This window comes from Malania oleifera, chromosome 3 (assembly GCF_029873635.1).
Source record: "Malania oleifera isolate guangnan ecotype guangnan chromosome 3, ASM2987363v1, whole genome shotgun sequence".
NCBI classification, from domain to species: domain Eukaryota; kingdom Viridiplantae; phylum Streptophyta; class Magnoliopsida; order Santalales; family Ximeniaceae; genus Malania; species Malania oleifera.
In genome coordinates this window covers 92,740,222-92,764,542 of record NC_080419.1, presented here as the reverse complement: position 1 = coordinate 92,764,542, position 24,321 = coordinate 92,740,222, and the positions used below count along the sequence as shown (strand labels likewise).

At 33.8% G+C, this 24,321-nt stretch overlaps 1 protein-coding gene across 13 annotated transcripts in view; it reads right to left on the bottom strand.

Moving 5' to 3' along the window:
• The window catches only part of LOC131151725 (vacuolar fusion protein CCZ1 homolog B-like), a 75,549-nt gene extending 70,485 nt beyond the window's left edge, over positions 1-5,064 (bottom strand). For 6 of the 13 annotated variants that reach the window (XM_058103106.1, XM_058103108.1, XM_058103112.1 and 3 more), the window contains exon 1: positions 4,650-5,064. The gene's annotated coding sequence lies outside the window, so the exon portion shown is untranslated. The remainder of the gene's footprint in view (positions 1-4,649) is intronic. The other 7 variants (XM_058103105.1, XM_058103107.1, XM_058103111.1 and 4 more) reach the window with 2 other exon arrangements.
• Between the last annotated feature and the right edge of the window lie 19,257 nt (positions 5,065-24,321).

Below are 24,321 nucleotides of genomic sequence, written 5' to 3'. Positions count from 1 at the left end.
CTTTTTGCTTTAGTGATGGACCAATTGACTAAGAATATTCAAAAGGAGGTTCCATGGTGTATGTTGTTTGCAGATAATATTGTATTAATTGACAAAATTAGGGACCGAGTAGAGGCTAAGTTAGAATTATTGAGAGAAGCTTTGGAATATAGAGGCTTTAGGATAAGTAGAAATAAAACAGAATATATGAAATGTAATTTTAGTAATAATAAGAGGAATATTTGAGACAAAGTTAAACTTGATGATAAAGAAATAAATAGCATTTGTAGATTTCCGATACCTTGGATCTATTATGCAAGCTGAAGGAGAAATTGAAGATGATGTAATGCATAGAGTTAAAGCAGGTTGGGTAAAATGGAAAGTGCTTCAAGTGTGCTATGTGATCGTAGAATACCCTTAAAATTGAAAGGGAAGTTTTATAGGACAGCTATGTTATATGGATCAGAATGTTAGACGACGAAGAAACATAATATCCAGAAAGTAAAAGTTACCGAGATGAGAATGCTTAGATGGATGAGTGATATAACATTAAAAGATAAATTAAGGAATGAACATATTCGGGGTAAGTTAGGTGTAGCTCTTATAGAAGATCAAGTAAGGGAGGGACGACTCAGATGGTATGGACACTTGCAACGTAGGCCTTATAATGCACCTGTGAGGAAAAGTGACTTAGTTACTGTGGGGGGCAGTAGAAGGGGTAGGAGTAGACCAAAAATAACTTGGGAGGAGATAGTGAGTAGGATTTAATATCCTTGAATTTATCAAAAGAAATGGTCTATGATCGCATAAATTGGCAGAAAATGATTCATATAGCCGACCCCACTTAGTGGGACTAAGGCTTGGTTTTGTTGTTGTTGTTGTTTTGTTATATCTTGTAATGATTGTAAAGTTATCCCAGGTGAAAGTTTGGCTACACAACATAAAGTCTTAGTATTAGATATACATATCAAAAATGGATGAGAAGGAGTAACATAAATCAACACAAAGACTAGATGGTGGAACTTGAAGGGAGATAATATAGTAAAATTCAAAGATAAAATGATCAAAGAGTGTGATTGGACAGTAGGAGATAAGATAGATGTGAATACTATTTGGAATAAAATGGCTATATATATCTTAAGGATAGCAAATGAGGTTTTAGGGGAGTCTAAAGGAAGATACTCAGGTAGTAAAGAAAGGTGGTGGTGGGATCAAGAAGTCCAAAATTTTGTTTAAGACAAAAAGAAATAGGTACAAAATATGGCAAATTTGTAAAAATACAGAAAATCTTAAAAAAAAAAAAATTTTTAAACAAGAAAAAATGCAAGAAGAGAACTATTAGTGAAGCTAAACATAGACTTATGATACTTTATAAACTAATATCGATACAAAAGGAGAAAAAGACATTTTTAAACTTGCTAGAGCTAGATAAAGAAAATGCAACGATTTAGGTGATGTAAAATGTATAAAGGAGGAGAATGGTAATGTCTTAATTAAAGAAGAAGATATAAAAGAAAGGTGGCGAAGATACTTTTGAAAAGTTGTTTAATGAAAACCAAAATGAAATATTGAACAAGGAAATGACAATGAGGAGAAGTAAAAATATGAGATTTATTCGCAAAATTAGAGTCCTTGAAGTTAAGATGGCATTAAAAAAAATGAGAAGTGGGCAACCTATAGGACCAAATAAAATACCAATTGAAATTTGGAAATGTTTAAGGGATAAAGGAAATATTTGGTTAACTAATCTATTTAATACTACTATAAAAACCAAAAAAATATCAAAAAAATGGAGGAAAAGTACGTTAGTACCTTTGTACAAAAACAAAGGTGATAATCAAAACTGTAATAGCTATTGTGGAATTAAGATTATGAGTCATACGATGAAATTATGGGAAAGGGTAATTAAACATAAAATAAGACTAGAAATGAAGATTTCTGAAAATCAATTTGGTTTATGCCTAGGAGATCAACAACAAAAGTTATTTATCTTTTAAGAATTTTAATGGAAAAGTTTAGGGAAAAGAAGAGACTTGCATATGGTTTTTGTTGACCTGGAGAAAGCATATGATAAAGTACATAGGGAAGTTCTTTGGTGGGTCTTAGTAAAGAAGAGGGGGTTTGCAGTAGATATACTAAGATCATTAAGGACATGTAAGATAGAGTAGTGACTAGCGTTAGGACTGTAGGAGGAGAATCTAGAGATTTTCCAATCACAATAAGTATACATTAATGTTCTACTTTGAGTCCTTATTTTTTTACTTTAGTAATTGATGAACTTACTAGGAATGCCCAAAATGAGATCTCTTGGTGTATATTGTTTGCAGATGATATCTTGATTGATGATAGTAGAAGCGGAGTGGAATCTAAGCTAGAATTTTGGAGAGCCACGTTAGAATCTAAAGGATTTAGGATAAGTAGGATTAGGAATAGACAGAATATATGAAATGTAATTTTAGTAATGTAAGGAGTAGCAATGGAGAGAAGATAACTTGATAATCAATAGATTAATAGCACTAATAGATTTAGATATCTTGGGTTTATTATGCAAGTTGAAGGGGAAATTGAAGAAGATGTAGTACATACAATTAAAACAGGTAAAATGGAGGAGTGTGTCATATGTGTTGTGTGATCGTAGAATATCCTTCATTGAAAGAAAAGTTTTATAAAACAGCTATAAAACCAGCTATGTTTTATGATTCAAAATGTTGGGCAACTAAAAAACAACATATACAAAAAGTAAAAGTTGCTGAAATGCGAATGTTAAGGTGGATGAGTGGTACAACATTAAAAGATAAAGTAAGAAACAAGCATATACGCACTAATTTAGGCATAGCACCGGTTGAAAACAAGATAAAGGAGGGTGGCTTAAATGGTTTAGGCATTTGAAAACACAGGCCTAATAGAGTACCTGTGAGGAGGAGTGAGTTAGTTATTGTTTCTAACATGAAAAAGGTACAGGTAGGCCTAAAATAACTTGGAATGAAGTAGTGAGGAAGGATTTAACAGCCCTTAATCTAATAGAGGAAAACACTCTCGATCGGGTAAATTGGCAGAAAAGGATTCATGTAGCCGACCCCACCTAGTGTGACTTAAGGCTTTCTTGTTGTTGTTTTGTTATTATTGTATATGTTTGTGTGCATGTGTGTGTGTCTTCATTTTAACCCTCCTTAATAAAGTATCAATGTCATAGATAATTATAACACCAAAAAAATCTTATTTATTTTTATATCAACATAAATTATGAATCAGTGAAAACTAAGTAGTTTTGTTTACCTTTACTTTTCACAATGACCAATTGGAACTGGAATTAAACAATTTTTTGCCCTTTTCTTCTCTCATTTTCTCATTAACCAACCAAAAATTGCAAAACAAGAAGCCAAAATTTTCCGTTCACTTTCTCATTAACCAAGCGGAAAGTTATTTAAATGAATCCATACAAGATCAAAGCCATTGTGTTGGACCCAAGAATATAGGCCATGCTCTTTGTTTTTATAACAAAAGAAGATATATTACATCAAAAGAAGGGAAGGTACAACGTGCAAGGACAAAAAGTCCACCAAATAACGAAAAAGAGAAAAAAACTAGAAAGTAAAAAATAAAACTAACAATATTAGCCAAAGAACCCCTTTTCAAATCCTTTCCAGCATTTCTCGTTAAATTAAAGTAAATTTATTTTGTATTTAGGAGCATGGATTATATACCTTGGATCTGGACTTGTACAGATTTGGAAAAAATTTAGTATACTATTTTATTTTATCCAAATCCAACATCTAAAATCCAAGCTTCCAAAAATGGGATTAATGCTGCATTTGGGAGCACGAATTTCGGATTTGGATTTGGATAGATTTGGACAAATTTCAATACAATTTTATATTATATTTTATCCAAATCCAATATAACTCCAAATTCAATACCCCTCCAAACATAGAATAAAGGTTTTCCTAAAATTTGCTTCCAACTCGTGCCATCTATTTGCTTCAAACTTCAGCCTCCATTCTACTCCTTCACAACTGAAGTTCCTTGCATGAAAGGTATCATTATTCATTAATTTAGCTTTGTGAATTCTGAAGCTTATAAAACAACTAGAACATGGCCAAACTCCAATCTGAGTTTCCTTTCCTAGTTTCCTGGCAGTGGGGTGACTCACACCTTCAACGTTTGTTCTATGCATTATTACCTACTTGATATTGGTAGCAAGCATTTTTTTTTGCCGCACAGAATTACCAACGCCTTCGCTTGCTACTGCTCTCTCCAACTTGCAAGACGAAGTGCAACTCCCACGCCAGTTGCAGAACAGAGAGTGGCAGAATCACGCATGACAAAGAATGAAACTGATGATTAGACCAATCATCATAATCTGAAATCTCAAAACCAAAACCTTGTGCATGTGACTCTTCAGACTCTCCCCTGTTTCGTGCAATTTAAATTAATTATTGGAAGGGTTCCACAAGCGAGTTCCATTGACGTCGATAATTTCAAATTCAACAAAATAAATCTAACACACATGCACCAATCAATCACAGGGTCACCCCCAAAATTTTTAAGAACATTACCCATAACAATCAGAACTGAAACTGTACTTCCTACAAACTGAAACCAGAAAACATCAAGTCGAAAGTCGTGAAGCAGAATTTGAGCCTCAATTTTACAGAGGTTCCGTAACCTACCTCGTAATAACTGGAGATTGAAACCGGAGACTTATGCGAGAGGCCTCAAGAGCAATGGTGAGCTCCAGATCCGAGAACGTGAAAAACCTAGGCTTCACAAAATCGATACAGCAAGAATCGGTTAAATGGGAATTGTAGACTGAGAATCCATGCGAAGGTTAGGGATTCATGCTATGAAGAAATGGAGAATTTGAGAGGAGTTCAAGAGACGAAGCATGGTACGGGAGTGGCAAGAGCTGCCATGGAGAACGGGTGACTGACGAGAGAGAGAGAGAGAGAGAGAGGACTATGGAATTGAAATGGACGAAAGTGGCGTCAGCAGTATCTGCTGAATGCGGAGGAAGAAGAACAATTTTTTGGTAGGCTTATAATACCAACTCAACGTGCCAAAAAAAAAAAATGAGTAGTGGATTTCACAAGAACATAGAATTTATTAAATTATATAGTTTAATTTGTAACTAACAATTGTATTATTACAAGTATAGTTTGACGTTTAGATTTCAAAAGAAATCAATATAACTTTGTATTATACTTTATTTAAATTTATATTAATTTAAATTTAAATCCTATCTACATATTTCTAAATATAGAATAATGATTTTATAAAAGTTTAAATTAAAAAATTACTTTTTATTTTAAATTTAAAGATATAATTAATTATTTAAAACATGACTTGATTAGATTGTCTGATCTAATAATAACTTCTCAAAAATAAAAAGTCAAAGTTATATGTGTCAACATTTGAGTAAAACAAGACCGCCATGTGGCATATTGAGTTTGTATTCCAAGATTACATAAAATTTTCTTACAAAGTATTGTTGGCATTTGAATTAGTATAAGAAAGAAATATGGGTTGGTTGGGTCCCATTAGTTTGAATCCCACATCATTTTAGTGAGTTGGGTCATTGCACTTTGTGTTTGATGGTTTTTAAATCTTATGTGAAGAAATTGTTCCTTATTTTGCGTATGTAACAAAACAAACAAATGATAGTGTTTTTCTAAATTATAAGGATGGAAACATGTGTAAACCACTAGTCCCCAAACTATGGTGCTTGTTGTATATCAATTCCCTAGTTTTAAACTATTACAACATCAGTCTTAAACTTTCAAATTTGTTTCAGTTCACCATTCTCGTTAGTCTTATTTAGGCATAGTGGTTGTCACATTGCCTTGTGGGCTTGGAAGCTCCCCACATAAATCAATTAAGGCTTTCCATTTGAGTTTTTTCTCGATTTATCTTTTTTTTAAAAATATGTATTAAATAATACCTTATTTAGGAAAATAATTTCAAAAATTACTCTGACGTAATCTCGCTACTTGGTTCAACGAGATTTAAACAAACCTCACTGGACCAAGTAGCAAGATTTGCTTGAGACACGTGGCAAATCTCGCTAGACCATCTAGCAAGATTTGCATGGGAATTGGATTCGAACATCAATCGGCGTTTGCATGGAGTTTTTTCCTTTCCCGATGAAAGCAATGGTGGGGCGCTAACATTGAAATGATATGAGACTGCATTAATTAATTCCTCATGGGATCTAAAAAGGAAGAGAGAGAGGTGGTGTGTGATAAGATAGGCAGCAACTGCAGTAGTAAAAGTACAGTTGCTACTATGATGGGCGAGCATAAATTAATAGTCATGTAATATGTTGTTTCATTCTTTTCTTCTTAAATTTTTTAATATTTAATATTTTTTCCTATACATAAAATTAATTCAATAATGATGTCTAGTTACAAAAATAAATAAAATTTTGAATCAGTTAGTTTCTTTAACAGTATCATAATTAAATGATATTTAATATTTAATATTTTTTTCCTATACATAAAATTAAAATTTATCTTCTCGTTGTTTTTTTAAAAAATATATATATATTAATTTCTATACATTTAAATTTTATGGTTATTATTGTGTAATAAAATATAATTTTGGTTAAATACACAATAAAATAAATATTATTTATTACACAATAATAACCAAAATTATATTTTATTTTATTTTATTGTCTATTAATAAATTTAAAACTTTATAAATAAGATAAAACATAGGTAAAAGCAGCATGTGAATAAAAAAATAAAATAAAAAATAGAGAATAGGTTCATCTTCTTGATAGACAAAGTTTTTCTTTTATTTTTTTTATTCGCATGCTGCTTTTACCAATATTTTATCTTAATTATAAAGTTTTTTTTTATTTTATTTTTTTATTCACATGATAAAATAAAAACTTTATTCCACCATGATAAAATAAATTTTATATATATATATATATATATATATTATTCAATAAACGTGTGGACGTGCAATGACTGGAGAATGGGGAATAGGATAAAGCACATTTGGGTATTGTTTGATACTTGAGCTAACGTGGCAAGAGCAGAGTGACTATCAATGTTTTCCTTAATGCGTCTATTTTGCACCAAGTTTTTGAACTTTGAACTGTTGGGTACATAAAGGTGGAGTGAGCCAAAAAGAAATCAACCATTCAATTTTTACACATTCCATGTGTAATTTTGTATTCTATTCGACTCTTCAACTCACTTCACTTCAACACATCAAATACAAAATTAATACTTATGAAAAGAATTTAAACTAGAGTCATTTTTTTATGGTTGACAACTCGACCACATCAGACTCAAGTCATTTTATTTTTTTCTAGATTAAGCTTAAATGGGTTGTTTGCTTTTAATGAAGGTTGCATCTAGTTCCTACAAATAATGATTGCAATGTGACTATGCTTATAAGCATATCGGAAGATGAACCTATTCTCTAATTTTTATTTTATTTTTTTAGTCGCATGCTGCTTTTACCTATATTTTATCTTATTTATAAAGTTTTAAATTTATTAATAGACAAAAAAATAAAATATAATATAATTTTGGTTATTATTGTGTAATAAATAATATTTATTTTATTGTGTATTCAACCAAAATTATATTTTATTACACAATAATAACCATAAAATTTTAATGTACAGAAATTAATATATTTAAAAAAAAAAACAAGGAGAAGAAAAATTTTAATTTTATGTATAGGAAAAAATATTAAATATTAAATATCATTTAATTATGATACTATTAAAGAAACTAATTGATTTAAAATTTTATTTATTTTTGTTACTAGACATCATTATTGAATTAATTTTATGTATAGGAAAAAATATTAAATATTAAAAAATTTAAGAAGAAAAGAATGAAACAATATATTACATGACTATTAATTTATGCTCGCCCATCATTGTAGCAACTGTACTTCTTCTACTACTACAGTTGCTGCCTATCTTATCACACACCACCTCTCTCTCTTCCTTTTCAAATCCCATCGGGAACTAATTAATGCAGCCTCATATTATTTCAATGTCAGCGCCCAACCATTGCTTCCACCGGGAAAGGAAAAAACTCCATGCAAACGCCGGTTGATGTCCAAATCCAATTCCCATGCAAATCTCGTTAGATGGTCTAGCGAGATTTGCCACATGTCTCAAGCAAATCTCGCTACTTGGTCTAGTAAGATTTGTTTAAATCTCACTTGACCAAGTAACGAGATTACGTCAGAGTCATTCTGGGAATTATTTTCCCAAATAAGGTATTATTTAGTATTTTAAAAAAAAAGATAAATCGGGAAAAACTCCATTCCATTTTTATATATTTGTATGCGAAACTAAGCTTGATGGGAAAACTATTGTCCCAAGGACTTTGTGGACTAAGGCAAATCTAGAAAGAAAAAGTTTCACTACAAGAAATATAAGATGATTATATGAAGGATGAAGTTTTCATCTTTGCCTTATTTTACTAGCAACAACTTTTGTTTTCTATTTTGTACCAATAATGGTTAGTAATGGTTGAGAGCCTAAGAAACAACTTTTGTTTTCTATTTTGTACCAATAATGATTAGTAATGACTGAGAGCCTAAGAAACAACTTTTGTTTTCTATTTTGTGCCAATAATGATTAGTGATGGCTGAGAACTCTTTTTTCTTATGGTGGCTACAGGAAATTTTCTTTTGGTGTAGAAATAATGATAGTGGTTGAAAGACCTTTTCTACTACAAATACCTATTGTTTTTGTATATTAATAGTGACATGGTGCATAGGGATACTTCAATGCTATGACTTACCATTATAGTCGTGTGCAAAGTGAGTTGTCAATGATTGTATAGTCAAAGATTAAGACATTAGAGAGACAAAATAAGACAATGAAATTCTATTGTTCTCAATGTTGTTGCTTGTTATAGTGTGTTGGGTTTTGGGTGAGGCTAATCATAAGGAAGGTGTGTTCGATGTAGAATATGAGGAGAAAGTGTGTATTTTGCATCTGCGTGTGTTATTTAGTAGGTAAAATGTAAGTTTGTAATGTGCAATCCTCTGGTTTTGTTGTATGAAATTATATGTAGTGCTTATTTGCTTTGTTAAAGTAAAATGCCTGTCATTTGGTTGGTTTTCGTTGTTTTGCGTTTAAGCATGTGCTTAATCAATTAATAAATGTTGTTGTGTTTGGGTTAGGCAAGTATACTTCCAAGTGCATAATCTCGAGTCAAATGCACAGGTGGTCTAAACTATTGAATAAAATTAATCGAGGTCACTAATCTTTGTTGGTACATAAAGGTCACTTACCTACCAAAGCGTCACAATGTACCTCTTCCCATCCAATAGAATGCCTATCTATTACAAATGCTTATGTGGATGACACTTTTGTGTATGTGACAGTCTGCAACCCACATTGGTAGACACCTCTCCATTTTCCTCCAATTAGAAGCACATCTGAGTATGCACCTCTCAATTTCCAACATGCAACCACATGCCAATATTTTATTTTTATTTTTATTTATTTATTAAGAAGTTTATTTACCAAAATGAAGCAAAAAAAATAAATGAGGCCCAAAATAAAATACCCAAATTTTTTTTAAAAAAAATTTATGAGAGCTAAAAATAGTAAGAAAAATAAAAAATTCTAAAAGATAGGTGTTGTAATAAATGATCGGATAAGTAGGATGCACATTGGAATAAATATAACAAGTAAATGAAACACATTTAGAAAGTCATAAACAACAAGAACAACAATAAGATTTACATGGTTCGGCAAAGCCTACATCCACAGAAGCAATCGACACAAAAATTTCACTAAGAACTTTGAGAATACACAATACACTTCACAAAGAACTCTCTCATATCTCACAATACCCTCGGACAAAGATAAATAGACTTCCTTTGGAGGTCCCCCCCCCCCAAATTACCCAATCACCCCAACGTTCAAATTCAAAATTTAAATTTCTTCTCATAGCCCACACGCACTCGTCGACGAGAACAGGGAATTCGTCGATAAGTAAAAGAAACCCACTCATCGACGATTCTATCCTTTCATCGATGAGTCTTTAACTCTAAGTTTTTTAGGCTCTTGGTATTTACTCATCGACGAATCCTTTACTTCCAGCATAAGAAAACTTCTCTAACATGTTTTCTTTCCTTTGTTTGTGATCCTACTAAGTATAAGAGCCACACATAAATATAACAATCAGTATAAGAGCCACACATAAATATAACAATCTCCACCTTGATGATTATACGCCCCCTTAGGAGAATCAGAAAACATAAATGATTTTTCCATCTTGAACTTGAAACGCTCGCTTGGGACCATCTCCCTTCTAGTACTTAGAGACATGCACCAAGTCCAAGCAATGCTGCTTGAACTTCCCAATGGTAGCTTCAGCTTTTACCATCAACCCCAATACAGTTGTAGATTCAACACCCGAAGATTTTGCCCTAGGCTTCCAATAAGACCTTCCCACAACAGTAAACACAAAAACTACTGCAAGTCTTATATCACCAAAGCACCCTGCATAGTCTTCAACAAAACTAACAATTGACAATCCACTCTGTTGCCTGCTGAAACACTCCATTACACAATCATGGAGGACCTTTGACATATCCCAGACATCATAGCCCATCCTTGGGTACCGAACGGTAGACATTTCATAACGATTCTCCACAGTACCTCCTTGAGACGGCAAACAAAGTCTCCCTGCAGTTCCGTCCACAAAGCCACCTTGAGATAACACCAATCTTCCTGCAGCTCTGTCCATGTGAATTAGCGAACCAAGACCCATCTTGGTCGTACCCAACACATACATGTCAAAAACTTTCAACAAAGTTCCCAACTGATCAGCCTCAGTCAAAGCCCTTCCAACCAATAACATGTTATTCACACACAACATATACATCACTCCACGACATCCTATCACCTTCTTCCAAACTGGAAGTCTCACCAACTCACATACCTAAGTAGTGGTTTGATAGTACACATGAGCCCACTGTGATCCTACTGGTCTCCCGAGCTAAAAATTCCCTATAATATGAACTATATCATCTCTGCCTTGAGTCTGTTGCTCCACTTGCATCACATGCCCATTCATACTGTGATACTGTTGACCCGAGATAGAACTCCCCGCATTTCTGCCTTGAGTCCCTAACTCCACTTGAATAACATGATTGCTGCTGCAGCAGTTTTTTGGCATTTATTTCTCTCCCTTTACCTGAGTACGCTGCCTCATGGCTCTATCACCAAATGTCATGTCCTCGATCACCCCTTTGTTTGCCATAGGATCACCCAGCTTGCACCCACCTTCATATAACCCAGAAAAATGTATTATCCGGACATAACACCAAGCCTAGATCCTCCATCACTAGAATAGTGTACCAATAGACATCCAATCACAACCGAATAGTCTATCGCAAAACTTGCCCATAATTCACCTGCAACTTTCCCATCTAGCGATTCCTTTGGCAATCGGTCACACGAGAAACGCATCATACTCACTGACTTCACCAAGAAGTACCCTGCAAGCCTTGCATATGATCTATCCTGCTCACAAAACTCCTTGAACAAAACCAGCGTACTCAGTGTCAATGGTTGACATGAGGATTTCTCTCCTAGTTTGGTACTCCACCTCAACATCAGGCGTGTGCCATATGAGATAAACCAAGACCTTCCATGATACATTCACGAAAAACATATGTCTATCCTTTGATGCTATCATCATCGGTCTCCAAACATTTGAATACATGTAGTCATCCATATGCTTCAACTGCATATGTCACAAAGTATCTAATTCAAATTCAACAGTTGTAGCTCAACCTACAATGGTAACACCCTGCAGTACATAGACATTTCCCGCTATCTTTTCTCCTTTCATCACAATCGAGTTGCCTTCACACATTTTCATTTCTCCACTTTCAGAATTATAACAAAATCCATTATAGTCTAAAATACTCAATGAAATAACATTCTTTCCTAGACCCTCAACATGCCTTACATCACATATGGTTCTTACAACACCATCATGCATTTTGATTTTGACATTTCCAATACCAAGTATTTTGCATGAAATATTATTTCCCATCAAAATACAACTAGTATTAACAGACCTGTAGGTGTCAAACCATTTTCTATTTGCTATCACGTGATAAGAGCATCCGGTATCTAGGATCCAAGAATCATCTGTGAGGCACTTTGAACCTAATGAAATATATAACACATCCCCATCACTGCACTCTGAATCTTTTTCCACTACATTTGTAGATTCTGATGGACCTTGCTGATTTTCAGAATTCCCTTCCTTCCACTTCGGACGTTCTAGTCTTTTGTGCCCAATTTTACTGCACTTAAAACATTTCACGTCCTTCTTCTTCTTCCCAGCCTACTACTGAGATTTGCTTTAGGACTTATGTCTCCCATGTTCTTGATTACTTTTCACAACTAGTCCTTCACCATGTGAAGTTTCATTGCTAACCATTTTTATTTGATGAAAACCAAGCAATGCACTTGTCACTTCTTCCAAATTCAAGCTATCCTTGCCCCATATAAGAGTTGTAACCAAATTCTCATAAGTTTGAGACGTAGGTAGGGAATTTAATAGCATCAATGCTTTGTCTTCCTCCTAGAAATTTACATCAACACATGCCAAATCATTCACAATTTGATTAAAAGTGTTGATATGTTGGTTCAAATCTGAACCCTCAACCATCCTAAGCCAATACAACCTTTGCTTAAGAAAAAGTTTATTCGATGAGGATTTAGACATATACCGACTTTCTAGCTTTCGCCACACAGCCGCTGGAGAATCCTCCTCCATAACATGATAGAGAACTTCATCGGCCAAACACAAGCGTACTGTAGAAACGACTGTTGCTTCCAATTCTCCCTATGTTGCCTCATCCATTCCAACCGGTTGAACACCAAGTAGAGCCTTAGCCATTCCTTTTTGCACAAGTATATCCTTCACTCTCCTCTGCCATAAACCAAAATTCTCGGTTCCATCAAATTTGACAAAGTCAAATCTTGTAGAAGATGATCCCGAAGTCATATCAACTGTTGACTTTGGTGTATTCCCAAGAGGGGGGGGGTGAATTGGAAATTTAAAGATTTATCTCCTAGGTTAAACTATCCAGCAGCAGTATATACACAACCTAGGGTTTGTCTATGCAATTCCAAATGCACAGATAAATATAATGTGCGGAAATTAAATCTTACGCAACATTCACAAACAATTGAGAATAACATACATGTGCAGTAAATGTAAAGTGCACACACGATATGTTTTCGGGGTTTGGCTAATACTGCCTACGTCCCTGCCTTGACTTACAAGCACAAGGATTCCACTACGGCTCACTTAACGGGTAGAGCGGCACCGTTTACAACCAGATCAATTAACGGAGCTGACCTCAACTTACAACTACACCTTACCAAGATGATGCACCTAACTTTTTTAACCAGGTCTAAGTTAATCCGAGACTTTTACCAGGGCAAGTCTCCCTCTTCAGGCCCATGCCTGGAATACAATCAGATATACTTTTTCGTACAATGAAAAGTACTTCTAACACAAGCAAATTTGTACAACAATTTAGCATAGTATAATCAATGCACAGCAATAATGTAAGAACTATAAACTCAATGGTATATATGTGCAATCAACACTCAAAGTAAAGATTATCTAAAATTTAAGTACAATAGTGTATCTACAAGCTAATCTTTGAAAATATGTTTAGATAAAAATCTCAATCACAGTTTTAGGGTTTCAAAGATTTGTACCAAGAGTAATATGAATATCCCAAAAATATTTTCTCAATATCAAAACATAAAGAGATATTCAAATCTAAGCTTGTGAAAATGATTTTGCTAAGGTGTCTTGCAATATAAGTGCAAAGTGTAATGCCCCAAACTTGCCACGTGGGGCCTGGAGTGTTATGAGACCAACACGTGTCTCTGATACCACTCACGCAGCGGAACTAATAAAATAACCTCAAACTAAATATAAAAAGAGTTATATATTACATATGAAGATCCATATTATTCAATCCCATTATTCATATTACAATACCAGTGTATTATATATATATTAAACATAAAACCAAATACATATCCATTCAGATATATTCAACTCACAAAAACTACCCCACCCTTAAGTTATCTAAGCTCGATCACTTGGAAAACCTAAAAAGATCGATAATTCAACGAGGTGAGACACATCTCCGTAAGGAAGAAATAATTTACAACAGTGTGTGGCTGAAGTGTTTAATATATAATTAAAATATCCATACAAACGCATTCATAATCCAATAGCAGCCATAATAACGCGTTCAAAACATACCATGGTCAACTTCTCTGTCACCTAATCACATGCCCACATACATGATTATTTTAATTGATAATTCCCGAGAATAGGGAAGTCTACCCGCCCATACAAGTAGATTCCCTCTGCTCTAGTGCTAATATCAGGGCATTCACCTTTCTTAGTAAGCCCTTAGGTTATGTATTCAGATAAAGACTCCAAGAATAGGGAAGGTCACCCACCCATTCAAGTGGCTTCCCTCTACTCTGGTATCCACAAATAATTACCAGAGTACTCGCCTTCCTCAGTAAGCACTCGGGTGGAGTAATCTAATTTACCATAAATACTTAATTAAAGTTACTCACAACCAATGCCAATCATCCCACACATTGTTCCACATGCATATGCATACCATAATCAATCCACATAGTCTTCAATCATACCCACATGGGGTCCATAAACACATAGAATACAATGTCCACACATGACTCTCATCCATACAGAAAATACATGTCTCCACAAGATTGGTCCGCACAAGACTGTCATACATACAACATACATGTCCACACAAGACTGGTCCACATAGGACTATTCAAACCACACAGGTTACAAGGTAAACACTCCGTTTATGGTAAATAGGTAAACAACCTCCTCATACCACTGTCAATGTTTACCTCCCAATATAAACACTCATATAATGACCTCCTCATACTACTGGCAACGTTATATGACGGATATACTAGGTACGATATAATGACCACCTCATACCACTACTAATGCTATATCGCAATTTACATGAATCACAATACAAATCAATAACAAAACCAATCATCAACACATCCACAGTTCTACCACAGTATACAAAACATCGGTATCAGCAACCAACCAGTATACTCAACCAAGCAGAAATCACAGCCAAACAATATTCACAATCACCATAAATTATCACTCTACAATACTCGCAACCGTTCAATTTTCAAAGCTATTTTCATGCCACACAATTTTTCCCAATATATTATATATTTAAAATTATCAGCAACCAACCAGTATATATTTTTCACAATTTTTCAATACCAGCATGGTTTATAAAATTATACCTGAATATGTAGAAATTATACCCAAAATTAGACAGTTTAAAATTAATAAAATTCTATTATAACTTATTTTCCCTTACCTGCTCCTTGGGATTCCTGCTCAAATCCGAACAAAAAAACGAGACCCTGTATTCCAAAAATCCCAACTTCCTCAAATCTCAGGAAAAAAATACCTATTAAATACTTCCTAGGCTCCAAATACCTCAAAATAATAATAAACCTTAAATTATCTTACTTCCTATGGTTTTGGGATGTTTCCCAAACTTCTCAAATCAAAAATCCACTTCGCCTATATTGCAGAGAATCTTTCTAGGAGTCTCGTGGTAGCTTACGATCGTCAAACCAAACTGAATTTGACCCAAAATCGAAGAGAGAAGGCAGAGGATTGTGATTAGAGAGAGAAACAAAAGAAAATAAAATTTCTCTAAAATATGATTTTTCCCTATTTATAAGCAACTCGCCACGTAGCCTCGTTGACGAGGCATCTAGACTCGTTGTCGAGCCCAAGAACACCACTCGGGGATGAGACTGGGAGCTCATCGATGAAATTTAGAAATGTAACAACCTCTCTCGGTAAATCCTCATCGACAAGACATGCATACTCGATGACGAGGCTCAGAAGATTGCTCGTTGATGAGAAAATCTAACTCATCGACGAGCGCCTGCTTTTTACCCTTTAAAATTTCTTTTCCCTTTTCATCTATTTTTTCCTTTTTCCTTTTATTATCTTCCTTATTAATTCAAATAGTTAAAATTTTCTGGGTTGTTACATAAAGACCTACAAGCTCTAAGTTTTCCCACACAAAAGATTTATCAAATTAAATCTGGAGGAACAACTAAGCTCAACCCTCAATTTGAAAACCAAATATGCAATAAACAAATGAGGGTGTTTAGCAACAACCAACAATGAATAGCCACTCAAGAATATTCTCACAAGGCTAGATTTTTCAAAAGCATGGAAATATGTGAGTATATAGACTTTGTATGAAAAAATGGGCTTTGCAAATTTTCTGAGAATTCGTTGCTAATCAATTTGCTAATTACCTCTTAATTAGAGCAAATGAGCCCCTATATATAGACTTGCCCAATTTTATAATTGTTGGGGATACATAGGGTATTATTAAATTTGTTAAAAAATGTTTAGGAAAATTCACCCTAATTTACCCCTCTTAATTGCAGTAAAAAATTGAACAACCCGAGAGTTTCGGGTGCCTGACCTATGGTTCGGTCGCTCGAACAGACACAACAGAAAAAAGTTAATTTTTGAAGTTCGGGTGCTTGAATCATGGTTCACTTTGTTGACCAAAGGCGATTTCCATTTTGTATGAGGTTCGGTCGCCTAGTCTTGAGTTCGGTAGCCCAAGGCATTTTTGAACGTGAAGTTCAAGCTGCCGAGTTAGTGAGAAAAGTTAGAATTGTGGTTCGGTTGACCGGGGACGCTACTTTCCTTTTGGTTTGGTTGCCCAAAACCAAGTTAACACTTTGACTGGTCAATTTTTTGATCGCCCGAAGTGTTTTGAACACGACAATTCAGTTCCCGAAGTCTTACTGATTTATCCCTCTAAGTCCTGTTTTACTTCAATTAATTCCCTTGATAATATATGTGATATTGGGGACAATCTTACGTATAAGTGCAAGGACCTAAGGTCTTTCTAAGGTTTTTGAGCTTGTAGTTCCTACATGCCTGATATGCAGATTATTACAAACCTTTCCTATTTAATTATTACAGACCTGAATTAATTATAATATAAATTACAACAAAAGTGAATCTTCTGGGTCTTCTTTTACTTTAAGATAACATGTGCTATCATACGATCTAACTAATATGAACCTGCACACAAACTTGATAGACATTAAATACCTAAGTATTTGTCATAATCAAAACTGGGTATAACCAATTAGGTCAACATTTTCTCCCTTTTTGATGATGACAAATACACCATGCAAAAGTGGGTACAGCCTTGAAAGGCTCCCCCTGACAATATGCACAATGAGAATTTTTAAAGATTTACAAGATCAAATATTTTTCAAAAGTACTATTTCTCAAAAGTACCCAGTTTTGTGCCTCTTCTCCCCCTTTTGGAAATAGCAAAAAGGGTTATGATTAACATAAAGCACATAGACATAAGCATTGAGTATGAATCATTTGAATATAAGATATGTTTGGGAAGGGTTTTTAGAAATTTCGGCAGCATGTTGTTTAAAAATAGAGCATTTCCCAAAAAAATATGTATTTCAATGACCTGATTGAGTTCAAGTATATAATTATCCACAACAATCAACTCAAACATTCCAGTATGGATCAAAATAATAAACAGAAGTATAGCTTTCAATCATCCAAAAGATTGAATAGTCATACAATGCAAAATGAATGATAAAGATAACCTCATGAAATATGAAATATAGCAATTAAGCACACAAATAATATAACTGGTCATTTAAATGACTTAAATGTTATGATAACGCGGCTAGACCATAAATATACATAAACCATTGCAATTAAAATATATCATAAGACCTGTGGAAGATTTGAATTTAAAGCACACGACATATGATAACAAATAGTTGATTTAAGCACAAACACAGTCTAACAAGTTCGCATGCATTTACATATGAAGTTATCGAACTAGTTATACAATTAAAAATATATGTATATAATAATAAATATATATCCCCCTTTGATATTTGCAAAAAGTACAGGGGGTGCTTCCTGAAAAAGAAACTTTAATTTAATGCAAGTAAGCAAGCATTCATTTGGTTAAACATTTAAGCACATCCTTAATATAACTAGACAAAAAGCAACCATATAAACTATAGATTTTTAATGAAATCAATACATTTTAGCACATACCACACATAATTCATTTAAGATCTAAGCTAAACATATTGAAGAGCATAACATAATAGGATTTTATGTTTAGATGCTCCCCCTTTCGATTGGAATCCTAGCTTAGATGCAATAAACTACTTATACCAGTTAAAGACTAATTTCATTATACTTAGTAGTATAAGCCATCATTTTAAACCTTTTAAAATAAATATACTAGTAAATATTAATTTACTCTTTTATGCAACCAGTATAGCTATCCCTATAGGTCACACATGCATAAGAAAATATATATTAAGGCATGAAATAAAGCACATAACCGAGAACAATCCATATCAAAGAATATAGCTTTAAAAAATGGGATATGATACTCAGGGTTCTTAAAAGAGCCTCAATATTCAAAAAGTAAAGCATGATGCATATGAGTTTTTTATGCTCTTTCTCTAAGGATGGAGATGAGCTCCTCTAAATACCTGATGATTATGTAAGGATGAAATTTAATTATTTAATTGACTTTCACTCATCCTTTCAAAAATATTTTAACTTTCATTTTATTATAATCATTTTTGGGCAAGGTTTTACTTTGGAATTTTTTTTTTCAAAAAATCGGCACCATGCCATCTCTAAATCAGACATTTTCCTATAAAATCTACATCTAATAGGTTCAATCAACCAATTTATAATTTAATTCAAGGCATACGAGAACCTAAAACTACTATCAACATGCAATACACATCAACTGCATCCGCCATGCAGGAGACATTCAATATAAGCATGCAATCCAATAGTATAATAAACTCAAGATATACAATATAGCTCAATAGTAGTTCATGCTAAAAAAAAAAAAAAAACTATCCAAAAAATTTTTTTTAGCCATTTATCAAATCATGGATAGTGTGCTGCAATGCTATACACATATGGGCATAAAAGCATAAACGATGTAAGAATATGAGAGCATTTTAATTTATATAGATATGAAGGATAAATGCTCCCCTTGATTTATGTACTTATTCATTCTATGCCTTTTTCATCTTTAAATATCTTAGCCAAAGATCTTAAAATTTTAATGGTTTAAACTTGGCGATCGATGCATTAGGCTTATTGGACCAAAAAGTCACAATTTAGGTAATAAGCCTATGTTTGCCTTTTTTTTTTTTTTTCTATGAATTTAATACATGTGAGATGCACAAGATGGAATGACTTTCAATTTAACCTACATGTGCATAGGTCTACTTGAATTTTATGCACTCATCTAAATTGAGACCTGCTGTAACCGACTTAGCCATTCAACTCATCACAAAGGATATGAAGTTCTAATGAATTTGATTTAATGTTTTAGAGCTTATGAAGCAAAAAAGAATAAATACTCTTAAAAATTAAATTTATATTAAGTTCAGGAGAGTATTTTTGAAAAGTAGGACATTATTTAAAGCTAAAGATTATGTCCTCACCATTTTGGCAAAAAGCATTATAAAGTATATGAATTTTGACTATAGCTCTTTGGAGATAGGGATGTATCCTTTAGATATGATTATGATATGAAGCAAGGATACAGTTGGTGAGTAGAAAGGATGTCTTATGATTAGCACTCAATATATATTAGTCATTTATGATCAATAGTGCTTCAAGCCTAGAGTGATGGCTAAACATTTATTAAGCATTTTAGGTTTTCAAGTTGAGTTTAGGACAAGATGTTTAACTAGAAAGATTCATTTCCTAAAACTCAAACTTGTGCAATGGATAGAGTATGTTTAACTTTAGATTGGACATTTTATTTGAAATTTCGTATTGGCTAGATTTTCTTATGATCTTAGTGTATAATGAATGTGTATACTAAGATTTGACATTTTAAGCAAAGATCACTTCCTAACCTTTTGGTCATCACTACCCCTAAATCTAGGAACTAAGGATGAATTAAAAAATTATGCAATATTAATTTAGATCCTTTTACCTTAGGTCCTACAGGGTTTGCTGTAATGACCAGAAGAATAATGGTAATTAAATAATGATAAAAAAGGGAGGAAAGGAAATAAAAGGGGGCAACAGGTCTTCGTCGACGAACACTTTGTGTTCGTCGACGATGCGCCAATTGGGCTCGTCGAAAAGGGTATGTCTTGTCAACGAGAAAATACCGAAGAGGGTTTTGACAATTTTGAATTTCGTCGACAAGGGATGAAGGTTTGTCGACGAAACTCTTCAGGGACTCGTCGATGAGACACATCTCGTCGACGATTCTGGCTCTATAAATAGCCTAAAACTTAGAGTTAAATGCAGAAAAATTAGAAAATTTTCACTCTCTCTCCTCCCTATGGTTTCTCTCTCCTCTCTCTTCGATTTTGGCTTCGTTATTCACCGGAGTGACGATTTGAGGCCACCACGACGCTCTTGGGAAAGTTCTCTTCAAATCTGCCGGAGCAAATCGTTGGTGGAAGCGAGTTGAAATTCATCCATGAGTTGAGGTAAGACTTTTTATGCCAAATTTGGTCTTTTCATAGTTTTTGAAAATGATATTCATGTGAAAATACTGAAGTTTAATTCTTAGAATTGTTGAATTTAGGGTGTTGAATGGGGGACCCAACAGGTGCAGGACAAGTGGAATTTTTAGGGGGTTTCTTTCCAGTGTCATGCAAGGGAATCAACTAAAGCAGTTATTTTCTATGCAAACTATTATTATTTATTAGCAAATTAATTTTCAGAAAAGCATGTATTATATTTGAATATTGTTGAGAAAATACATATTTGGGAAAATATTGCTGTTATACAGGAAATATGATTTTAGAATAAGTATATGATTTTACTCGGCATTGCATGGCATGAATATGATTTTACATGATAAGTATTATGTTATGGCAAATTTTACAAGTAAAGCATGTTTTTAGGAATTATGAAATAATATAGTACATTATGATTTTGAAATACATGATAATTGATTTATTTATTCAGAATGATATGTATGTGATATTTGGCGCAAGATCGTGTTTTACGTATAATTTTGGCGCAAGGCCGTATTTATGAAATTATAGAAAATGCTATCAATCCATTTATGTTAAATGCTATATTATCATGTATTATATGTTATCAGAACCCGGATGTTAGTTTAGTTCAATTTTAGGAGCACGGTACCGTAGCTATATAAATCAGATATCTATGTTCAGACTTGTGCTAACCACCCCACAAGGAGGTGGGAGATGGATAGTCGATGTGTCTTTTAGTGTAGAGTTGTAGACGTCCACCTGGTAGTCCGGACCAGGGCGTGGCGGGTCCATCGTACTTATAGACATTTTTGACTCGGCAATGGTCGGCTAGCCATTGTCGGGTCTCGCCTTCAGGCTGCACAACTCGTAATGAGGGGTAATACATGACATCAGCTAGCTATTCATCCTGGGTGAGTTTTCAGTATTATCAGTTATAACAGACATTTCATGATCAGTATAAACTATTAGAAATTATGAAAGTTATGTTTATTTACATATGATGAATGTTTTCAGGTATATGAAATGTACTGTATATGTATAATTGCATTAAATATTCATGTTGCCACATAACTGTGTTTAGTTTATTTTCCCTTATTGAGAAGTATCTCACCCCTGAACTTAAATAATTTTCAGGATACCTAGAAGGACTGGCAGGTCGAGGCCGCCGTTGAGTCTGTTGAGTTATCCTGCTAGGAGGGTAAGTTTTGTACTAGGGTTAGGAGGATTCTGTTGTGGTATTTTTGGATATTTTTGAGGTTGTATATGAATACAGTAACACTGTGGATTGTAGTTGATTCTAGTATTTTATATTTTATGGTTATGAGAATAATGATTTACATTTATTGCTGCCTAGGTTCCACTGTGTAAGACAGGTGTCCCCGCTACCCACGGATTCGGGTTGACCATATTATTAAATATGTTTTATTATATGATAAATCAACCAGGTTGTTACATTTGCTTTACTGATTATCCATTTCATTTCTTTTTCCATGTCTTTGGCACCTCTAGCTAAACAATTAAACTTGATGTGCCCTTTTCTTTTATGTTGTAAGCAAGTTTTGAATTTTCGTAAAAGGTTATGCTTACTAATCTTATGTTTCCACAATGAGGCATGATTATGGGATTTATAAGATAAGCCCTTTTTGAAAATATTTTTCCTTTTAACTTCCAAGGGTTTATCATTATTATTCTTTTCACAAGAGAGTTCGAAAATCATTTTAGAATAGTCTTCAGTTTTTCTTTGTAAGCAATTGATTTTTAAAACTTTCACAATCTTTTTCTTTTCTAAGGTGGCATGATATTCTCTTAGGTTTTCTAATTGCATTGCCCACCTTTTACTCACATTCTCCAAGATTGTTTTCCCTTTAGATATCCTAATTGGTTTTAGATATCCTAATTGGAAACTTATGTATTTTCAATGAAGTCTTTTCTATTTGTTTGCAAGAAGGCATGCTTTCATTTTCATTGCATGATTCATCACAAGATATATTATGATAATAGTTATATGAATCAATGCATGCATCATTAGCAGTATTATCACAATATTCAATAGCTGATTCAACATATGATGCAGAGCAATTTTAAACATACGAATCATCCATAAATATAGCTTGAGAATCATATACCTCTTCATTTGCTAAATCTATTTGCCCATGATTTGCCACTACCTAATCATTTGAGCTGGGAGCTTCTAGAGTGGCGGTCTCTTTTACCCAAGTCTCTCCATATCTCCCATCCAGCTCAACCCAGATCTCCTGTGCACTTGTACAAGCCATGATCTTATGGAAAACATTAGTCTCTAAAGCGCAGTACAATATATCCATGTCATTACAATTAATCATATTAAAATAATTTTCATTTATTTGTGCACATCTTCTCTTAGCAATCACAAGCCAGACCCTCCAATCCATAGATTTTATAAGTATGCTCATTCTAATTTTCCAATGGGTGTAGTTAACACCACAAAACAATGGAGGACTAGAAGGTGATCGTCCCTCTCAGAATGGGGATACACCAATGTGAGACATCCCGATCTTTAGCAAAAATGTTTAAGTCAATGCTACGAGGCTATGATACCAATTGTTGATTTTAGTGTATTCCCAAGAGGGGGGGGGGGGGATGAATTGGAAATTTAAAGATTTATCTCCTAAGTTAAACTATCTGGCAGCAGTATATACACAACCTAGGGTCTTTCTAAGCAATTCTAAATGTGCAGATAAATATAATGTGCGGAAATTAAATCATGCGCAGCATTCACAGACAATTAAAAATAATATACATGTGCAGTAAATATAAAGTGCTGAAATGTAAAGTGCACACACGATATATTATTAGGGTTCGACCAATACTGCCTACGTCCTCGCCTTGGCTAACAAGCACAAGGATTCCACTACAATTCACTTAAGGGGTTGAGCGGCACCATTTAAACCACGTCAATTAACATGGTTGACCTCAACCTACAACTACACCTTACCCGAATGGTGCACCTAACTTTCCTAACCGGGTCTAAGTTAATTTGGGACTTTTACCAGGGAAAGTCTCCCTCTTCAGGCCCATGCCTGGAATACAATCAGATATACTTTTTCGTACAATGAAAAGTGCTTCTAACACAAGCAGATTTGTACAACAATTCAGCACAGTTTAATCAATGCACACCAATAATGTAAGAACTATAAGCTTAATGGTGTATATGTTCAATCAACACTCAAAGTAAAGATTATCTTAAATTTAAGCGCAAGAGTGTATCTACAAGCTAATCTTTGAAACTATGTTTAGATAAAAATCTCAATCACAGTTTTAGGGTTTCAAAGATTTGTACCAAGAGTAATATGAATATCCCAAAAATATTTTCTCAATATCAAAGAACAAAGAGATATTCAAATATGAGCTTGTGAGAATGATTTTTGCACACACAAAAATATGAGCTAAGATGTCTTGCAATATGAGTGCAAAGACCCACAAGCTCTAAGTTTTCCCACAAAAGATTTATCAAATTAAATCTAGAGGGAAAACTAAGCTCAACCCTCAATCCAAAAATCAAATATGCAATAAACAAATGAGGGTATTTAGCAACAACCAACAATGAATAGCCACTCAAGAATATTCTCACAAGGTTAGATTTTTCAAAAGAATGGAAGTATGTGAGTATATAGACTTTGTATGAAAAAATGGGCTTTGGA